This window comes from Hirundo rustica, chromosome 1 (genome assembly GCF_015227805.2).
Source record: "Hirundo rustica isolate bHirRus1 chromosome 1, bHirRus1.pri.v3, whole genome shotgun sequence".
Taxonomy (NCBI): Eukaryota; Metazoa; Chordata; class Aves; order Passeriformes; family Hirundinidae; genus Hirundo; species Hirundo rustica.
The window spans coordinates 153,111,707-153,133,500 of record NC_053450.1 but is presented as its reverse complement, the minus strand read 5'-3'; the positions used below and the strand labels follow the sequence as shown (position 1 = coordinate 153,133,500).

Sequence of the window (21,794 nt, the reverse complement as noted above, 5' to 3'; positions counted from 1 at the left end):
TTTAGGGAAGGGATATGGAAGGGAAGGGAAGGGGAAGGAAAGAAGGTGAAGGGAGGGAAGGGAAGTCCTTTCCTTTGCGGGGGGGAAGGGAAGGGAGGGGACCAAGTAAGGGAAGGGGGGAAGGAAGGGAGGGACAGGAACGGAAAGGAAAGGCAGGAAAGGAAAGGAAAAACGAGGAAAAAAGGAACGCGCCACAAGGAAAGATGGAAGGAATCCCGGACAGGAAACGGAACGGACACGGAAGGCCAGTCCCTGCCTTAGGCTCTCCCTCCTTGACCCTTCCCTTCCCTTCCCTTCCCTTCCCTTCCCTTCCCTTCCCTTCCCTTCCCTTCCCTTCCCTTCCCTTCCCTTCCCTTCCCTTCCCTTCCCTTCCCTTCCTTCCTCACTTCCCCTAGATAATGTAAATATTCAGCTTAATTCATACACCACCACTTCACCATAATTATGAATATAAACACTTTACCACTTATAGAAAAAAAAAAAAAAAAGGCAAATATAAAAATATAAATGAACGGAAGTGATTCACTCCCATGTAATCATCTTTTCAGCCAGTAATTAAGACTGTCTCTATATTCATCTTCATTATTTGCTCATGGACCTCCATATGGGAGTTCTAGAAGATGAGTTGGCCCTGTGGTGCTCTATAGGGTGGCAGAATATGGCCCTAAGGGAATACCTGGGAAGGTCAGAACAATGCAGGACCAAAAGGATTTCATATGAACACACACACACACGGAGATACAAGTACTTGCAGAACTCATCGGCCAATATATGATGTGTTCTCTCATTTTTTCAGTTCTCGAGGTGCAAAAAACCCCCAAAAGAAACTCATCCAAACACAGCTAGAAGATGTCAGTTGTATCCGTTATAGCATTGTTTATACTTCTGTCAAATGCCAAGCTACTACAGCAGCAATCTTATCTACAGATCCCGTGTGAGCAGGAGACAACGGAAACTAAAAAGATGGGTAATTTTCCTCTCTTGGATGTGTCTGTTGAAGTGAAAGCTGGAAATCCTGATTATAGGTATTAAGCTGTCTGATGATGAAGTTTATAAATTGACAGGATGGTCATCGGATCAGACGCAACCCAGCTTGCTGTGATTCACATTTTCCTTGAGGTGTCACGTGGAACTGGAACATCCCTCGTGGCCCAGAAAACAATCAAAGTGCTATTCCTTTCCACTGGATAGCTTTGTCATTTTATCGTCATGCATCCCAGCAAAACCCGGGATATAAACACGTAAATCCAACCAAGCTGAAATCCCCTCTTCCCCAATGTGCCCACTGCTCAGTTTGAAATAGGCTGACTCATGTCTCAAAGACACAGTGAAAATGCCTCTCTCCCCATGGGGAGTCCTTCAGAGCCCCGGGTGAGAGTTATCTCATTAAAATGTGTACCTCTAAACCTGAGATAATTTCCACAGTGTAGTCCCTGAGATGTAATCAGCACACCCCAGAGAGTTCACAGCCTATGTTAGATTATCCTAAATTATGTATTTCAAAGCAACAGATTAATTACATCCCATTTCTCTATATTTTCTATCAGGATGAAGGGAGGGAAAGCAGGAGGAAGGGAGGGAAAGAGAAGGATTTGAGAAACAGCATTAAAAGATTCAGTCCAAACATTAAAAGTTGCCAAAGCTACACTCAGCTGATGAGTAGCATCTTACAGTGGGCAGCAAATGAAGGTTAAATACTGTGTTTAGCAACAGTTTTTTCTTTGCTGCTCCAACATCCTCCCTTTACTTTCCTCACATCAGATCAAATTCTCTTCAGGTCTTCATTCACACCCACCTTGAGCTCAATATGTAATTTAAGCTCAACTGAAAAGGCAATGAAAAGACGTCATCATCACCATATGCCTTTCAAGCACGTTGGGTAAGGAAGGTTTGATCCTGTAGAAGATCTTTAGGACAGAGGATTTTGGCCAAAGATTTCACAATTTCATCATGATGCATAATTTATCAGTTCTACATTATTCCCCTATTTCCTTGGATACTCTGTGGAGAGGGTTTCTTCTAAGCTCTTGGAATAACTACAAAAACAGTGCTGTAGACAGGGACAATTTCCCAGGCTGGTTCCTCATGGAAACACAGGAAATGCCCACCCTGGTCAGCATTTGATAAAACATTTTGGAAAGGATCAAAACACTTCCTAATATCCAATCTAAAGAAAAGCGACCCAAGAAAAAGAAAGCTTCACTGATCTCCAGCACTGGGAGATCCACTTCAGCAGCCTTCAAAGGATGCAATTTATGAAGACAAGAAATCCACCTGTCCCAAAGCCCTCATTTTTGCAGGCTGCATTATTGATGACCCTCATGGCTGCAGATGGCACAGAGCTACATTCAAGTGACTCCCTCATCCAAACAGAGGATTAAAAAGAGGATTAAAGGTGGGCCAGGACAAGAAAATAAAGGAGAGACTATCAATGGTATGTGAGAGTCAGCTGGCAAAACATACGACGAATTTTAATGGTTTATCTGTGCTTTGGCTGACCTTGGAAATATCTTTGTGTTTAAACATGGAAGCCATCCTAGGAATTAGGCATTGGTAGCACAGAATAACTACGAGTTACCTTCACAACATTTTCTGGCTCAGGCCATTCTGGTGAACATTCCCTGGGAATGTATTCTGCACCAAAGACCAGCCTTTCTTTGAAGGCACCACTCAAATAAAACCCCCAAAGCCAACCAACCAACCAAACAAATGAAAAACAAAAGCAAAACCAAAAACCCCCAAACAAACAAAAACCCTGTCCTAGGGTAACTTTATGATGCTTGTATCCTTAATCGTCTGTTCTGTTTGTGCTGTATATTGCTCTACAGGGGTTTTCTCCCAAATTTGTCCCAAACCAGGACAAACCCAAACAAACAAACAAAACCCCAAACGAACAAAAAACCTAAACCCACCCGCCCCCCCCCAAAAAAAAAAAAAAAAAAAAATCCCCCACCCCCAAACAAACAAACCCCAATCAAATCCTCTTCAAATGCAGTAAAAAAGGTAAACCTGCATTTCATGGTATTTCCTCCCCCATATCCCAGAGTTCACTTCTGTCCCTGGAGTCTGTTGCCAGCTGCAGCAAATGAGGCATGGGATGAATTTGTGTGTTTTTCTGAAACATGTAACTCACTGGGGAGAGCAGGGTAGGGACACAGGAAGGAAGGGAAGAGAATGATCTTCTCTCAGCAAATAAAACTAAATGTGTGATAACCTGGAGTCAGCACAGCGAGAGCTGGTTTTGGACAAGCAGAATAAATTTTGTGCTGACGTCTGGATGGGATGGTGTGCAGAGGACTCTCCAAGGCACAGCTTGGTTGCCATTAGACATGTCCAGAGAATTGGGTATTTTATTGAAGACTGTTTTATTCAGAAACATTCATAAAATGAAAGCTCTGTGTGAGGCAGAGAATATTTTTTTCCAGTAATATTTCCTACAATTTTGGAGGTGTGTAGGTCTCTCACTTAGATGAAATCAAAATGTTGTGGCATGGATTTAGATGTCTTTTGGATTGCTTAATTCCATCCAGCACTGCTTGACTCTGATTGATCACAAAATCCTCCTTGATGGAGGATAATCATAGGTTTTATAAAATTAATTCTGGCTCATGGTCTGCAAAGGAGTGGGGTGTTCTGTGCTATCTTCAAGTCAGCAATGAAAATAATGGCAGTGAAAATCAAAATAATGTAGGATAATACAAAATCAACCCTTCCAAAAAGCAAAGCAAACCAATAAACAAATCCCAAACCAGGACATTAGGTCTTATAGGTCATAAATAAGCAGGTGAATAAAACCTAATAATTATTCAGTGACAGTCATCCAGCTCCAGTCCAAAAGCCCCATGATTAGCATCTCTCTAAGATGGAAATCAGTATGTTTTTTCTCCTTCACCTGCCTTTTTCATGTGTTTCCCGAAGCAAGCCAAACATCCCAGTTTGCTTTCACAATTAGAGGCCTCCTCAAGGAATCTTCATCTCTGAAGACTAAAGCAGCGACTTCTGCAGAGTGCCTTGAGTGAGAAAGGAGGACATTGAGTACTTCACATCCAGGTAACCTCAGTATCACAGATGCACACAGGATTAATTTAGCTCCGAGTACCCGCTGTACATCCTCTGAAACCCGCATAGAGAATAACACAAATTTTCTTCTTCACTCTTCTGCTTTCTTCTCAACTATTTTTAAGTTAATAGTATTCATTTGCATTAGCTGAGAGGAAATTGAAATTTATTCATTAGAAGATGTGAATTCTTTCCTTCTGCTGACCCTCTGTAGGCAAAAGGAATCCAGCATTGGGCACAAATCCCACAGGAATGCTTCAAACCCCTCAAGGAGGGTATAGACATGCTTGTCCCCAGCTCTGGCTGTGCTGGAAAGGATATTACCCCCAGAGACACCAACTCATGCTGCACTGCTTCCTGTCCTCATCCAGCTCCTTGTAGGATCACTCCCTGACATAATTTATTCCAGGTAAGAATTGGGTTAAGTATTGGGTTGACTTAGATTGGATTTTAGGAAGAAATTCTTTACTCAGAGGGTGGTGAAGCCCTGGCACATGGTGGCCAGAGAAGCTGTGGAAGTGTCCAAGGCCAGGCTGGATGGGGCTTGGATCGCTCTGGAATAGTGGAAGATGTCCCTGCGCATGGCAGGGGGTGAGAAATGGATGGCCTTTAAGGCCCTTTCCAACCCAAGACTTTCTGTGATTCTATGATTTTGTGATTCTATGCAAAAATAAATCTTTGCCAGCCAAGGCCAGTGTGATACTATTGGGTCAGGAACTCTCCTCAGCAGCTCAGCGAGGATATTCAAGAGGTTATGATGAGGTGGTGGAGCTGGATGGAGGTTTTGGTGTCTTCAGGGAGCTGCAGGGCTGCAAAACACCTGCATGGACTTCACATTTCAAAACTCACGGACCCAAGGTCTTCCTATGATCCTATGTTGTTTTTTTTTTCCCTTTTTCTTGTATGTGCTATTTCTTATTCTTGATGTTTATGATTTTAACTCTCAAACAGCAGATTCATTTTGTCATTCTTGACAGAGCAGATGAAGCTTGGTCTTAGCAATGCATATATTCTAATTTTCTGTCTGAAAACATTTTCCAGTAATAAAATCTGCAACAAATTCTCCTGCTCTTTGATTTGCCATTTAATCGATGTGTTTGCATCGTGCTCAGTAAATGGTGCACTGTCAGTTTAATTTGTTCAACTCTTGTTGTGCTACTTGCTTTCACCCCTCCTTGCTTCCCTCCTCCCCAGTACATAACCAAGGTATCATTTTGTATCTCACGTGGGATTTCTCTGCTTAAACCTAGTAAATCTTTTAATTCCTAATTTGGTATTCTGCTCTAATAGCTTCACCCATGAAAAGAGCCCGGAAAGCTGGAGCGAAGAAAAATCACTTTCACTTTTCTCAGATGCTATCGAGTGTCTTAATGTAAAATACACATGCAGTGCACAGTTTGTGATCTCGGATTTTAGCATCCACGTGTTGCAGAGCTGAGTCAAACCTGATCAGGTTTTTGATGAAGGGATAAAGATTCAAGTCTAGGCTGGAACCACTTAATAATGGTGAGATACTGAAAAAAATGTAGTTGCATAACAGCAAGGAACAGTTTGCAAGAGAGACTGAAATTTGGCTCCAAAGCACTGGTGTGAAATGTGGACACAAGTCATCCAAAGCAGAACTTAGAACTTAATTAACCTTGCTGCTTCATTATTAGAGATCTCCATTTAAATGAATGATCCAAAGTGTTAAAATAGCAAATCATCAATCCATATTTAATCACAAATGCTGTTTCTGTTTGTCATTTTTTTTTTGCCTTTTTTTCCCCACCTTGAAAAAAGGTTGATGATAACTGAGTTAGGAGACATAGTTTGATTTTTTTTTTTTTTTTTTTTTTTTTTAATAACTGGGGAAGTTATTTGAGGAATATTTTAAGTGGATATATATATTTTAATTTCTGTATTTTCATTGATTTTTCCATATTGGACCATGCCATATTGTTCATTCTGATTTAGTTTCTAGCAATTCACAATTTAATCAAGAATTACTGTCTAAGAATGGAACAGAAATTAAAAGCACATTTGGAAATGCACACACACGAGCCCCTCTGCCCTGACTGGGGAAGGGAAAACAAAGTTGCTCATGACATTGAAATTTACTGAGAATTACGTGATGCTCTGAACAAAGAAAGAATCATGTGGTGTTAGTGAATTGACTGTACTGCTCCTGGACAAAGAGTTCTTCCCAGTTAATTACTGGCATTTAAATTATAAGCAGAGATATTTTAGTCTCTTTTGGCTGTTAATAAAAAGAGCCTGACACCTCCATGGCATGAATCATATTCTGACTTCTGTCACTCTTAGGTCTCTTTGGTTGAAGATGAAGCCTGTACAGACTGCCCTCCTAATTCAGAAATAATTGAGTTTGTACTTCTTTTTCCATGTTCTGCCTGAGCTTCACAACACATTGTGACCTCTAAAGATCCTCCCAGCTTCCAGACTGCCTATTTTCATGAGGGTTTCAGCCAGCCTTGTTTTCTTGGAAATCAAAACTAAATTCCTGTGAGCGTGCTCAGGGTCTTTAATTGCCAGGATGAAGACTGGGTGTTCACCCTGCACGGATTCTTCAGGAAGAACTGAAAAATTTGTCTTATTGCTACAACAGTCTCATCTTTCAGCTAATTCCAGGTCATTCCTCTGCAAGGATATCCCATATGGCCATGCTGGACAGGGCTTGGAGATAGTGGGATAGTGGGAGATGTCCCTGCCCATGGCAGGGGGTTGGAATGAGATGACCTTTAAGGTCCCTTTCAACCCAAACCATTCTAGGATTCTATGGTATCTTCTTCCCTCCACTCCCCAGATCATGTTTTGGTGTTTTTTTTTTTTTTTTTTTTTTTAATTTACTGTGAATGCTGACAAATATGGATGTTAATGACTTTTGTCCCGAGTTGTCTCTTAGGCATGATTTTGTGTTGTTTGTTTGGGGTTTTTTTTGCCCGTTTCACTTCCTTATTTTTTTCCCTCTACAAGCCTGGTTTTGAGGGTTGGTGAGTCCCTTCCATGGCAGTGGGATTGGCTTTAAGGAGTGTCCACCCTCCACGCCCCCCAGCTCTGATGCCACAGGGATAACCTCCCAACTTGCTTCCATTTACTGGACATATCGAAAATCCTGCAAGATCTGTTCCTTCAGCTCCCAAGGTGTCTGTGGATTTAAAAATCCCAACAGTTTTAAGACAGATCCCTGTGATAAACAGAAATTCTAATATGTCAACATGAGCTAGAGAAAGAGAAAAGAAAGACAAGCCAGTAAAAAAAAAAAAACAAAACACAACCTTTCTGAAGGAAAGCGCCAGTTGTACTCTGACTTCTGAACATCTCTAAAGCACTAAAAACAGACATGAACAAAATGCTCTAAAATTGCTCTTGTTGTTATTGTCACTAAGGAAACAGCTTCCCAGGAATCTGCAAGTTGAGTATACAGGCTCTTTGATGTGCAGCCAGCTCTCTCTTCCAGCACACTTCCCAACCCTGGTGAATCAGGTCTGTCCACCAAGGGAGATCTCTCCTGCCCTGTCTCAGCTGGGGCCTCACTTCATGCAGGGTTTGAACTCTGATGCTCCAGAAAAGCCATAATCCAGACTTGCCACAGCATGCAGTGTCAAAGCACAGAGTCATGACTAAACTGAGGGATTTTGCCTCAAGATACTTCTTGCAATCCAACAGCACTGCCAGGAGAGCTAGAATAGCACAGGAGCTGGGGAATGTGGGAGGCACAAGGAAGAATTTTTTTCTGTCTGTTCATTCGTGGTGGTTTTTTCAGCCACGCTTCACACACACCCCCCGCACACACACGGTGACTGAGATGTATGCTGGGTTTGGATTGAGGCAAACGGGTTTGTAGGAATTGTTTAACCTCTTCAGCCCTTCAAGCAGAGAGGCCATCTGCACACTGCCTGCTGGGAATGATGTAGGAGATTGGATCATCTCTGATTTGAACACAGGCACAGTAAAGAAGAATCTCAGCAATCTCCTTCAACATGCAAATTATTTATCATTCATTTAATAATAATTTAATAATGGTTTAGTGACCAAATTCCCAGAGTTTAGGATGTTCCCTAATGGTGTTAGATTTCCCAGCATCAGCACAGACAATGTTTTTCTGAGTTGTAGAGTCCCTCATATCCCTAAAAGCTTGATTACATATTCTGCTGAAATACATGAAAACAGGAGCACACAGAGCAGATATTCCCTGTCACCAGCTCTGCTGCAGACTAAGGAGCAAATAGTGGCTAAATTAATTGAAAATCAACAGCACAGAACAGGCAGGAACTAAGGGACAAAATTATTTTTTTTAATTACTGGAGACTAAGCCAAGACTTAAAGAAAACTGGCTAAATAGAATCCGTGTAAAGGCTTCACTAATATAAAATCATTTTACAGCATTAGAAATTTGAAAATATTTTCTTGTTACCATGGGCAGATGTCCATGTCAGATCTAACTTCCTAAGGCTGCTTGGAGGACTAAAGCACTTTTATCCAAGAACCAGAACGTGTCTTTGTAGACAAGCTTATTTCTAACTTGTCTTTGTAGACGAGTCTATTTCTAGTGTGTCCTTCTTGCAGTCTCTAGTCTTCTATTCCCCTTCTCTTTGAGTAAAAGGGTAATCTGGCTCTCATTTCTGAGCTGTGTACACCAGAAGTGCTTAAAAGGTCTAAAAGCAAAGCTCTTCTGCCTGAGCCAACAGCTGGACCACAGTGAATCCATCTGTCAATGGCAACAAATCAATAACCACAGAGCAAACCCCTACCAGGGTAGAAATCTCTCTGTGCAGCCAGTGAGGAGCCTGTGCTTTTGTGTTAAACTCATCACCCACCTTTGGGTCAGAAGTGATTTCTCAGCTACCTCTTTGTGAACAAGAGGGAGCTCAAGGAGTAGCCAACAACCAGCAGTGGTGGTTTCACAGTGGGGGCAAGAACATGGCTTTAATATTCTAACTACAATGTGAAATACACCAGGTTTGGGACCTTCCTTGGCCTTGAGGTCAAGTAATGGCTTTGCCATCACTCTTGCTCACTCTGCCAAACTGCTTCACCACCAACCAGAACAGCCTCATCCCAACGGCCTGTGGAAACACTCTCTGGGCCACGATGTTTGCATCTCCTGTTTGCCTTCATTTGTTAAATACCTTATTTAGATATTGCATAGAGAGTCTGGAGATCAGATTCTTGATGTTTTCCTCCCGCCCTGTAAATGATTATCTGCCTTCCTCACCATTTCCAGTCTCATTGGTATTCATGCCCGTGCTGTCAAGCAAACGCACCTCTGCTGAAGAGATCTTAATGAAAACAGTTTGCCCTCATCCAGGGAGATTCATTTCATCTTGAAAAGACAACAGAAATTTCTGTCACTGTGCAGCGTGGTGATAAAAAAGGCACAAATGCAAAACCCAAGCATTTGAAAAATATTTGACGACGAGTCTGTGCTTGTCTGAGCACACAAGAACTCTGACATGAGTTTTCCTCAGATAATTCCTTAACTGCCAATTTAGGATAATGACAGCGACACTTTTAAGAAATCCTTTGGGAGAAGAGTAAGTATTCACTTTTAAATTCTAAAAGCCTATGATGGAAATATTTTGATCTTTTTTTTCACTTTGAATCTATTAACCCTACGTCCCATCCTTGACACGGAAAGCCTTTGTATTGTAAAACCAGAAGGAGAGTTAAGAGAGTGTTTTACAAATCAAAGTGGATTTTCCTCCAGTAGCTTCAGACGTGTACTTTGTGGATGTTTAAAGATAACCAAGTTTTCCCAGACTCCTGTAATGGACAGTGGCAGGGCAGTGGGAGGGAAGCTATTATGCAGCGCAAGACATCTGATTTATTTGAAATTTTTGCTTCAGGAAAAAATAAATTAATTGAATTTTATATTCTTATTCTCTGTAGATATACTGTAGACATTTGTATCTATTTAGATGTGATGGAGAGATTTACAAGGGCACGTAGTGCTAGGACAAGGGGGGATGATTTTGAACTGAATGAAGGCAGGATAGATGGGATATGAGGAAGACATTGTTCCCTTGGGGTGGTGAGGTGCTGAAACAGGTTTCCCAAAGAAGACGAGGATGTCCCATCCCTGGAAGTGTCCAAGGTCGGGCTGGATGGGGCTTGGAGCAACCTGGGATAGTGGAAGGTGTCCCTGCCCACGGCAGGGGGTAGAAGGGGATGATCTTCAAGGTTTCTTCCAACCCAAATAATTCCATGATTCCACAGCAATGATATATTGTGGAAATTTATTCTAAGTGTCGCCCTCCAGGTGTCTCGGGCAGGGTGTTGTGATTTTGCAATGGAATTTCGTTGCTACTGGAGCAACACGTTGAATAAATCCCCAAACAAACAAACAAGTTTCAATGCTTAGACTGATTCCTCTAAATTATTTATTTTAAAAGAATTCAAAGAACATCAGTAGAATATTTGCTAAGAGACGTACTAAGAGCTTGGGGTCATGTCTCGTTTATCCCATGGCATTGTTGAAAGGCCAAGTTGCAACAAGCAGGATGAATACACCCGACAAACATTTCAGCATTGCTGACATTAATAACACGGGTTCCTTCCCTGAGCTCATTGCACCACATTGAGAAGGACCTCTTCCAAAGCTGCCCACAGGAAACTCAGAGGGGAAAACTCAAAACAACAGGTAGGTCACGCTGTGTTTCTCCCGGTTTGTATTGTACTTCATGGGTCACTGAAGGCAGCAATCTGCTGAGAGAGGCAATCAAAAATAAAGTGTGGGATCCTGCAGAACATTTTGTAAAACCAGGCTTGAAAATACAGAGCTTCCAGCCATGGAGCTCATGGTGGTGTTGGCTGAAGCCATGGTAAGAACAGCCTTAATCCCAACTGGACAAAGAGGGAACACGGCAAAAAAAAGGGTACAGAATGATAATAGCACAGAGGGGAGTGGAAAGTGCTTGGAGGAATGTGCACTGTTTTACTCTTTTGTACATTTGATTATTAAATGGACTGGCAAATCACTGTGGTTCCTTTCACTGAGACTGGAGGAGTTTACATCTTTCTTAGAGATGAGAACTTTCTTGAAGGCGAAGTCCACAATCAGATGGTGTCAATACTATCTGCCAAATTTAGAGCAGATTAGTTTTTGGATTTGCCTTTTTTTTTTTTTTTTTTTTTATTTCTTCATGTTCCCTTACTTCAGTGATTTTTCCTAGCCTTCTTCAACTTAGAGGAGAAAAAATTGCCACAAAGGTTAATACATTGTTTAGAAGGGCTGAAAATAAAGGCAGGAGGAGAATGTCGGGACAACATCCTGATCTATGTTGCTCCAGCAGCAAAAAAGGAAGCAAAGTCCTGAGATGCATTTTGAGAAAAGATGAAAATTATTATTTTCTTTAAGAAGTTAATAAATTCTTGGAGATTACTGTTGTCTTTACTCAGAGGATGGTGGGGCACTGGAACAGGTTATCCAGAGAAGTTGCGGATTCTCCTTCTCTAGAAGTGTCCAAGGCCAAGATGGACAGGACTTGGGGCAACCTGTGGTAGTGGGAGGTGTCCCTGCCCATGACAGGGGTGGGATTGGATGGGCTTTGGGCTCCGTTCCAACCCAAACCACTCCATGATTCTCTGATTCTATGCTGAGGACAGTTGAAGAGATGTGAAAGAACAAGGGAGGCTCAGACACCCTCAAATCTGTCTTCTTTATTTTTGTCATTCCTGATGAAAATCCACTGAAAATATAAATATTTGGTCTTGCTTTCTGCTCTGATCTTCTGCCTGTTGCAGGCTAAATGCAAACACAAAGGCACCAAAGGTGGTGATTTTTCAGTCACACAGAAGCTGCAGCACATCACAGGGATGCATTTTGGAAATGGCAAGGACATGGCACAAGTACAGAAAAAATTGGCACGTTGAAACCAGCCTGTGAATCAGAAGCTGTAATATTTGGGGTTAAAGCTCTCAGAGCTGATTTATAAAATGCCAGTCTGAACACGCTGCCACAGAGAGTGATATGGATTATCCTGGCCATGCACTCAGACACGCCTGCATATCCCATCCAGTCTACATGGAATGGGGAGATCTGTTAACTTTTCTTTTTTCAGATAATCATATCTGGCTTACCTGGCTCTTCCACAGCACTCACTGCCCAGTATGCCCCCATAGCTGATGGAGGAAAAAAGGATGCCCAATCCAATTAATTATTTTAGAAACCTGATTTGGGATCAAAAGAATCGAAATCTGTATTCCACAGGTTTCATTGCTGTAAAGACAACACTTAATAAACACCATTTAGTTCCACCCATACATCTGCACACATGAAAAGTTGCATTTTAGAGCAAGTAGTTATAAAAGAAGCAAAAAGTAAATTACATAAAATTATATATGATTGCCAGAAAATTCAGGCAACCCCTGCTTTAAAGAAAAGCATTTTTAAACTTCGGCATTTCAGTGAGTGACATTCATTATGGAACAGTCTGCCAGTTCATTAAGCAGAATATCAGGTTAGAGTTTCTGCAGTCAGTGAAGAAATGAACTGCATGTTAATGTTTAGGTGAACTTCCTTCTCACTCTTTTAGAAAATAACTGTGAGCTCCAAATTATCTGATGGAAGTGATCTGGTTGAGCTATCACATTGTTGGTTTCTACTCGTATTTTTCGTGGCATTTCACACACTAAACTTCTGGCTGTGAATGGATTTGGCAAAGGGTCACACCCATGGTACTGGGCAATGTAGTGTACATGAAAATCTGCATAATCTATTTATTGAGGTCTGCCTCAGAAGCTCTTTGGGAATAACAGAATAACTAAATTACGCTCTTGCTCTAATTCAGTAGGGACAATGGGAAGGAAAGCAAGAGGCCCATGTAATGATCCATCAGGAGAAAAAATATTGAATCAAGATTATGTCAAAACGACTTTTATTTTGGAGAAAACATTTTTATTTCTGCTAGGAAGACGTGAGACTTACTTTTCCAGATGGATCCTGGAAAGATAATTTTTTTTTCTTTCAGGGAGAATTTCATCAGAGGTTTTCCAAACGGATGCACATGAAGCTCCCCAGAGGACCTGAAAGATGCTGAGTCTATCAAAAGAATATTAAAGCCTGGTGCTTTGAAGAGTTCTGCTCTAAATAGGCCACGTTTTGCTTTAATCACCTTGGACCCACCTCTGTGCTTTCTGGAGACAGAGAACATGCCAAAAAAACCGAAAGCAGACTAAAGCCACACAAACCTTCACCAAAGAAAGCAAAGTGTTTAGCTGACATTGTTCATTCCAAACAGAAGAGTTTGGAGAAACTGAAACAACTCGGTAGTAAAGCCAAAAGCACTTGCACCCTGGAGGGAAAGGTAATTTCACATTAAAAATGTAAAACTACGCCTAGATGGAATTTACATCTCAGAGAATCTGGGAAAAGGAGTCACAGGGACAAGCCCCAGGCAGAATCACAAACATTCAAAGAATCCAGAAGCTCTTTCTCACCCTAGAAGGAGAGAGCAATCTGGGCAACAAAAACCAGGAGCTGTCAGTGGTAGCTGAATCTGGAGAAAGTCAAATGCAGTCTTGAGGCTGTCTCACAAAACAAAGATTCCAGGAATTATTTGGAGCTAAATAGATACACCTACAACGTAGCTTTTCTTTTTTTTTCGTTTTTTTTCCCCCATTTTTTTTCTTTTCTTTTGTGGCCCAGTATCTCAACTGTGATCCAAGACAGAAATTCAAAAAGGTATTTCCCAGCCCTGAATGAGAGTATATGAAAAATCAACTCATTCTTTGTGTGTTTGGTGAGAGCGCTGAGGCCAAGATTTGATCAGTTCTGTTCCACACCAAGAGGAGGAGGGACCAGAAAGCCAGGACAGGGCTCAGACAGCAGATGAAACCATCTCAGTGGTATTCATGGAAGGCTTTTTTAGGCTAAAGAGCTAGAGGGTTCAGTCTATAGTAGATAACTGTATTTATCCACACTGACTGGGCACTGGCCAGAGGCCACAATCAGTAGCTGAAATGCTGGAGTTTTGGTGCAGCAACCCCCCAGGGCGTTTAACCTGCCCTCAGGGAGAGGGGAAATGATGTGCTGTAGATAAACATCACACTGAGAAATCCCTGATGGATGTCAGGTACCTCAGGGGATCTCAAATGACACTTAACACCTCTGTTTAAGTGGCTGAATCATGTCCTAAACTCCTTTTATTTTAACGGGATTTTCTGCACTCAGACACAGGCAAACACTTCAAAAACCCACACCCATCTTGAGGTGCCTTGATCTGAGAGCTGGATCCCATTTCGGGTCAGCATCATAAAAATTATCCTAGCAAAAGGGACCTGCAAATTCCATACAGAGAAAAAGCAATGAGTAGAATACTAGAGGTGAAAGTCTGTGGGGGATACACTTGCTGGAGGCACCAAAAAGGCTGTGATGTGTTTTTCTTCTCCTCTTCCAAATGAAATTCAGACTTTAGTGGCCTGTGAAGGCTCTTTTACATGCATCCAGCTGTGGAACAAGCAGAGAACAAAAAACTGGAGCATAGAGGGCAGTGTCCAGAGGCTTGGATGATGCAGAGAAATGACTTCCACATGGCATTCCAATATTGGCTTTCCACTCGGCTTGCTCCCTGCAGCCACCAAGAACTATTCTCTGGCCAAGTTTGTCCCAGCTGTTCGCCCACTGTACGTAATCATCTCGGCTCACAAACCCATTCAGCAGCACAAAAACCCCATCCAGGCTGTCAAAAGCCACGAAACCCGAATGAATGAGCATGGCTTGTGCCATCCGAGGCTCCAGTGACAGCTGTGACACACTCGCAGCCTTAGTCATGAAGAGCTCGAGCATCTGCGGTATTTCGGGTGCTCTCTCATCTCCTCTGCATTCTCAGTTAGAGCACAAAACTCCTGGAAGGAATCCAAAGATCCAGCTCTCAAAAACACAGGAAATGAGTAACTTCACTAACTTAAACTTGGGTCTTTAAATAATGCACTTGTGCTGGCTTCTTTATAGAATCTGTTTCTAGGCCAAGAGGGAAAGTTCTGTTGTGTGTCCAAAATCTTAGATGCAAATTAAGCCCAAGCTCGTATTTGGCTCTTGGTACTAATTGCATCAATTTAAGAATGCAGCTGCAAGTAAAATGACATTATTACAAATACTTGGTTTTAAAAGGAAATGGTTTTTACTTATGACCGTGACCGTGCCATTTTATGTTTTTGCTGGAAATAAAAACCACCTTCTCTAAACCTACTTCAAAAATGTGGTAGTAAGAGCAGAAACAGAAATGTTGTGATTTAATAAAGTCCTTCCATTCCAGGAAAAGGAATTCGGAGTTAAAGATATCTTAGCTATTTTAAACTCCCTTTCCAAATATATATAATTTATTTCTGTTGCGGAGAAATGTACCTCTTACTGCTACAGCTTTACCACCAGTCTATGCTCTGCATCAATGTGTTCTGAGAGGTTCATGTTTTTATTTTTTTGCATTATTTGTTTTTCAGTAAATAATTTTAAAGGCCATAGTGAAGGAGGAAGATGATAGTTAAGTCTATTTATCTATTTACCTCGTTAGCTTAGGACAGAGGGTGAAAGCATTAAAATAAAAAAGCACTGAGCTATTGATATATGGCAAAAAGCTGCCTTTTAGGTCACCTAGTTCTGAGCACAAGGGCTCCAAGCTGGTCAAACTGTATTTCACAAGGTGCCAACCCTGAGCTAATGAGTTCTGGTCAGCATTCATCGTGCAACTTCCAGTGCAGCCATTCCCATGCAGGGCAGAGCAGAATGAACCTGGAGCTTTGCACAGCTCCTGCCTGGCTCAGAGAACAGGCTTGTGTGCGCCTGCAGAAAATCATGTCGCTGTCCTGGATGTGTCCCTGCGCTGGTGTATCCACAAAATCACATCCCAGCTTCAGCTGGCAAATTCCTCTGTGTGTAACTCGACCAACGAAGAAAGTGTGGGTACCCCAAGGAAGCCAATCAGATCTCAAAAATCAGGGAATAATTTTTAAAAATTTTAAAAAGATAACAAGGTAGGATGTTGTCTGGGACGTGGCATGAATTCTCCAGCAGCTGTGCCTGCCCTTCGTGGAATAAAGGGAAGATGTGGGTGAGGAAGGTGTGGGGTCCACCACAGCAGTCTTGGGCTTTTCATAAAAATTGGGCTTTCCATAAAACTTCCCAGCTATCAAAATTTGTGAGCTATTAAAATGTCACCAGCCTTCCCCTCCAAAGAAAGATGGGAGAAAGAGGCATTTCACTACCCGGGGATGCCTCTGAGACACCGTGGAAGGCTCCATCTGGCTGACGGTCGATGTGGATCTGAGTCAGCTGCTGCTGGAGCCTCCACGGGCTGATTCATCTGACCCACTCCAGGATGGGATGAACAACTCTGCTCATTCCTAATACACTGAACTAGGGGTATTGGCTTGGATGTGAGAATTTTGTTTTCAGATGCTTTCAGAGAGTAGATGAGAATCATCCAGGCAGCCAAACGCTTCCAAGTGAGAAAGCCTAAATGAGCAATAGTTTTGCCAGGGGATCCTTTGGGGACAAGTTTCCTCTTGAGAAGGAGCGAATTTACACATCCTCAGCCCCTCAGAGATGGACCTAATGATAAATCTGCTCCCCAGAAAGCAAGAACTTAATTCAGTCACATTTCCCTTCAACACAATTTTTTTTTTTTTTTTCTTCAGAATCCTCACAGAATCAGATCAGACAATGCACTGCCCCTTGCAGGGACAGAAAGCAGAGAAACTTGCTTGATTCTGAGCAACAACTGAATAAAAATAAGAAATCCAGGCTATTAACCCACAACACAGATTAAAACATCTTTTCCTGCCCTAACCCTCTGCTCCATTCAGCAAACCAACAATTCACAGATAACAGACCATAATTATCCTTCCATTTGCAGCTCCCAAGCAATTGTGACCCAAGTATCTCTAATGGAGTGCAAAAGCCACTGTGACTGAGGCACATTCCTTGTGAAATGCCTCAAACTGGATGGACAAACCTGAAAACAGACTTGGCAGATGTTTAATGTATGTTAAGGAGCTCTTAGACATCAACATCCTGAATGTGTTACAAAGTAGTTTTTTATTATTGCTATTGCCATAATTATTTTTAAGAAAAATTTGGCCATATACATATTCATCCCCTTTTCTCTCAGTTTTAGAGTGACTTATGAATTCCATCAACAAAAACTAGAATTATTATTTGCTGGGTATTTTGGTGCTTGCTTTGGTTGGGTTTTTTTTTAATGATGGCATTAAGAATTTTTCCATCTTCAAAAACTTAAAAAAAAAACCAAAACACCACACCTCCCCCCAAAAAAACCCAACAACTACAGCAGTTAAATAGATCTAAGTAGTTTCAGATGGTAGCTCTCTATCAAGGAGTAAAACGTGACACCTGGGTGAGAGTGTCAGGGTGTCTCCAGAGCAGATAAATTGAAGAATTTGTATTCAATAGTAGCCTGGAACCAGAGCAGCAAACAAGAGTCCACACAGCTGCGTACTTCTGCAGGACCCCTCCTGAGGAAGTATTCCTCTGCCCAACAGCCACATGGGCTTTAAATCCTCTGTGGGGTGACGCTTCCAGCTTTTCTTTAGGAGGTGGAATGGTTTAGCTCGTCCTAAGAAGTTCAATGCTGGAATTATTAATCCGGCTACTCAGGAGCTGAGCTTGCAGGGGGACACAATCACTGAGCTGCAGTGAGTTACATAAACAGGGCTTGAACAACCCAGCGAGTTTTATACTCATTCTTGGTTTGCCTTGTGCAGATTACAGTACAGATTACAAGAACACAGATGATAAATTGAGAGAGCAAAAGGTGCTCAGAGGATAGAACACCAGCAAAGCAATGTGGTGAGGGGTGGACATTCTGCCACGAAGCTTCTGAAAAGCAAAGAGAAAAAAAATCTGCCTTTTTCCCGGTATATTTGTGCCTCCTCAATTACAGCCCAAACAGCATTTCAGCAGCCACGACAGACGCGGGAATTCTAGAACTTGTTAGTGCTGTGGAAAACTACCAAACACCTTTCTGTATGCAAAGCATTCCCTAAGAACAGAACAAGTTCAGCACCAAGGGAACTGGGAAAGCCTCCTCAGGGATACTCTGAACAGCCTCTTTCAGCGGTGCCACAGCTCACCCTGAAGAGACACTGTCAGCAAAGATGACTTTCAGGTTGTGGATAGTAAAAAAGGGAGAGTTCCTCACTGCTGCATTTGCATCCCTTTCAGCAGAGCTGTTCCACTCCTGCCCTGATGTGGAAAATCCGCTCCAAAATCCTGTTGACTGCAGCGTGTGCCGAAGCACAGATGGTGTGGGATTGGCTGGACGTGACAGGAGCAGAGGAAATGGAAACAAGGAAACACAAGCCAACAGAAAAATTCCCCTCATTGACTTAAAGATTGTGGCTGCACTCTCTGGGCCAAGGAAAGGGGTGAAATAAAACTCAGCATCTCCACTGACTTCCACATCCTCAAATCAGTTTACTCGCCTGGGAATGGTGGCAAATAAGCAATTTCTCTGTTAAATCAGGACTAACTGCAAGACCTGATATTTCTGCACTTTTCTCCACCAGGCATGAGTTGCAGCATGATCCTGCCCTGAGTTCACTTTTACTCAGCGCTTTTTAACTCAGATACTCTGGTTTCATTAAAAGATAATCTGAGCTAATTTAGGAATTAGACTGTTTGTACTAAGTGTGCTCAGAAGGAAGGAAAGGCAAACAAAATCTGCTACATTGGAATGAATCAGCTCGGGGACACGGGGCTCAACTTAGCAAAGGCACAGGCACATATGGAACTCAACCCCAGGAAAAAAATATCTCCAGGATGTCATCTCAGTCAGCCAAACGAGGAGAGACGTGATGAACAAAGGTCTGTATGCGCTCAGCAGAGCAGCCCACAAGCTCAGAAACCTCAGGTTTTTCTCTCCCTGGTAGCATCCCACAGCAGAGCCCCTGCCTCCGTGTTTGTGAGCCTCACAAACACCAGCAGCAGCAGCAGGTCTGGGCAGCTCCGTGAGGCTGTGGCACCACTGTGCCTGCAGCAGACACCTCAAACCCACAGCGAGGAAAGACCCCTCCAGTTTCCTGCTGGGACCCCCAAGGATGACAAAAAGCTAAAGCCGAGGAGCGCTCCCAAAGCCTGTCTAGAGAGAAATAAGAGTATTTATCACACAAAAAGCCCCCCCGTGACCTTGAAGGCTGTGCAGTGCCCATGTTTATCATCCCAGCCATTCACACACCTTCGGTTGGAGAGAACAAAACAGTGGAAATCTTCCTCTGCACGAGGTCTGAGATCAATGCCCCGTTCAGGAGCTGTCCTGAACAGCAAAGCAGCAACCCTGGCCCACAGCACATGGAAACAGGTGGGAATGAAAGTGTAAGACCATAACCCACACTCAAACAGACACATCAGCTTCAATCCAACTCCCCTTACTGCCCTGAGCAGCATTCCTTAACTATTCACCAAATTCCAGCGTTGCCTTACCTATCCTAGGGAACAGCTTCTTCCAAGCCAGCTCCAGGGTGTTTGGCATTAGCCAGAGAGAGATGCTTGTGTAACACATCCTTTCTCTGCAGCTACACCAGGAGCACTTTCAGGAGTTTGCCTCTGTGCTATCATCAACCTCCAGTAATCAAACATTCCCTTGGATTAGCCACAGAAGCCCTTCCCTGCTGTATCTGACCAGTGCTGCATAGGCTGGACAGAGGAATCAGGGGGCTGTGTACCCAAATAACAGCAAGTACAAATCCATTTGTTGTTTTTTTTGACTCCAACAGATGAAATTAAAAAAAAAAGAAAATCCAACAAGCTGCTTCAGTTACATATTGCTGTACCACTCCACCGCTTGCACTGTAATTAAACATGCACCAGAAGGATGGTAATTGATAATTCCCTGAGAAAGAATCACGTCACTTTGCTGCCTTATTCACTTCAGTTAAGATTTTCTTGTTATTATAGCTAGCTACCTCCAGTGCTACTCCAATACATCCTTCAAGCCAAAGGCCAGATTCTGTTTATCTGCAGATCAGATGCAGAAGAAATCCACTGACTTCCAGGGAGTTCTTCCAGATCTGCTGCTGTGTAAGCGGGATGGTCGCGCAGCCACAAACACCAGGGTGCCACTAATCAAATCTCCCTTCTTTTTTCCCCCCCCGTGCATTTTCCAGTTCTGCACAGCAAGCTGCATTATTGCACTCTGGTTCTCTCCCTGGCTGTAAAACTCCTCGGATTCCAACACATACCTGAACGCTTCGCATCCTAAAATTCAGAGCGCAGCGGAGAAGAGCCTGTCCTGAGAGCTGAGAGCCATCCCCCTGACCGGAGATGTGCTGGGCAGGGAGATGCTGTTATTAGAGCCAGCTGTTCAAACACCGATAAGGAGAAGTGCCCCAGAGGCACGCGAGCGGAGGTCAAAGGCACACGGACCGCAGCTTCTCCCTCCTACCCCACGGCAAAAAAAACCAAGCGAGTCCTGCCGCACTGCTCGAAGGGTGAATCGGAGTTTCCGCGGCAGGTGAGGAGGATGCAGAGCTTGCATCGGGAGCCTGGAGCTCGGAAACGCCGACAGCAGCGGCGGGGCTGTTAGCAATCAGGTTTTATTTACCAGCCATATTGCGTTAAAACCAGACGTGACTCCCATACCGAGCGCCTCAACCTGTCACCGCCGGCAAAGGCAGATGGATTTGCTCGCAAAGAACCCGATCTATCCGGAGGGCGAATCCTCCGAGGAAGCCCGCACGCAGATTTCCCCCCTCAAGAAGCGCTGGCAGGAGCCGGGGACGCGGAGGGACGAGCCGATAAATCAATGTCACTCGCAGGCAAGCCCGGCCGCTCCTCTTCCCCCGCCGGCTGCGGCAGCGCCGCTGAGCCATCGCCGGGCTCGGGGGATGGAGCTGCCCCGGGAGGAGCCGGGGCAGGCCGGGGAAGGACTCACCATTGCAGCAGGGCTCCGTCCCGGCGCTGGCGATGCCGCATCCCCGCGGGGGGACAGTGGCCGCGGGGAGCGGTGCGGCCCCGCCGCCCGCGCTGGCTCCCCCCGGCCGCGGGAGGGGTGGGCGCCTCCGAAGGGAATCCAAATTCCTCCTCCCTCGCCTGCCGGTCATGTCCAGGCTGCCTTTGCTCAGGGGATGGGCCAGCTCCTGGCCGTGAAGGAATTTGCCATCGCTAAAGCAAAACAAAACAAAACAAAACAACAAAAACCAAACCCAAAACCACAACAAAACAAACTACCAAAAAAAAAAAAAATCAAACAAAAAACCAAAAACCCAAACAACAACAACAAAAGCAAGAAGGGAGGCGGGATAATTTAAAACTTTTTTTTCCTCCTCTCTGTTTTTCTGTTTTCTCTTTTTTTTGGGGGGCTGTCTGCGCTCGGGGCGGGGTGGGGACAGAGGGGGGCTCAGGCTGGCTGGGATGCTGTGCCGGGCTGAGATGCTCCGGTGCGCTCGCCCCTGCCCCTGTGCCTGTGTGTGATTCTCATACCCAGACAATGCTCTGCAAAGCGAGCCGGTCCTGCGGAGAAATGCAAACACCTCCTCCCCCGAGTGCCTGAGCAGAGGAAAAGCGATATTGGAACCAATAGCTTCTCCTTGGCTGCTCTCATTAATATGTAGAGAAAAAAGAAACCAATGAGGAGGAGCGGAAGGAGGGATTTATTCAAATCAAATTTACCGAGTCGAACACCCTTTCCCCCTTTTATTTTTCTTTCCTTTTCCCACGTACCCCGAATCTGCCTTCTCCCCGTCACCTTAGCCCCGTTTCTGCTGTTCCAGAAATGTTTATT

General features: G+C 43.6%; 1 protein-coding gene across 9 annotated transcripts in view; it reads right to left on the bottom strand.

Moving 5' to 3' along the window:
* Window positions 1-21,562, bottom strand: part of ADCYAP1R1 (ADCYAP receptor type I) — a 147,846-nt gene extending 126,284 nt beyond the window's left edge. Inside the window, exons 1-2 of one of the 9 annotated variants that reach the window (XM_058419915.1) lie at window positions 21,494-21,562; window positions 20,946-21,175 (exon numbers count right to left, since the gene is read on the bottom strand). The gene's annotated coding sequence lies outside the window, so the exon portion shown is untranslated. Of the gene's footprint in view, window positions 1-19,495; window positions 19,568-20,253; window positions 20,848-20,945; window positions 21,471-21,493 lie in introns of those variants that run through there. The other 8 variants (XM_058419913.1, XM_040060529.2, XM_040060574.2 and 5 more) reach the window with 8 other exon arrangements.
* Window positions 21,563-21,794: the final 232 nt, after the last annotated feature.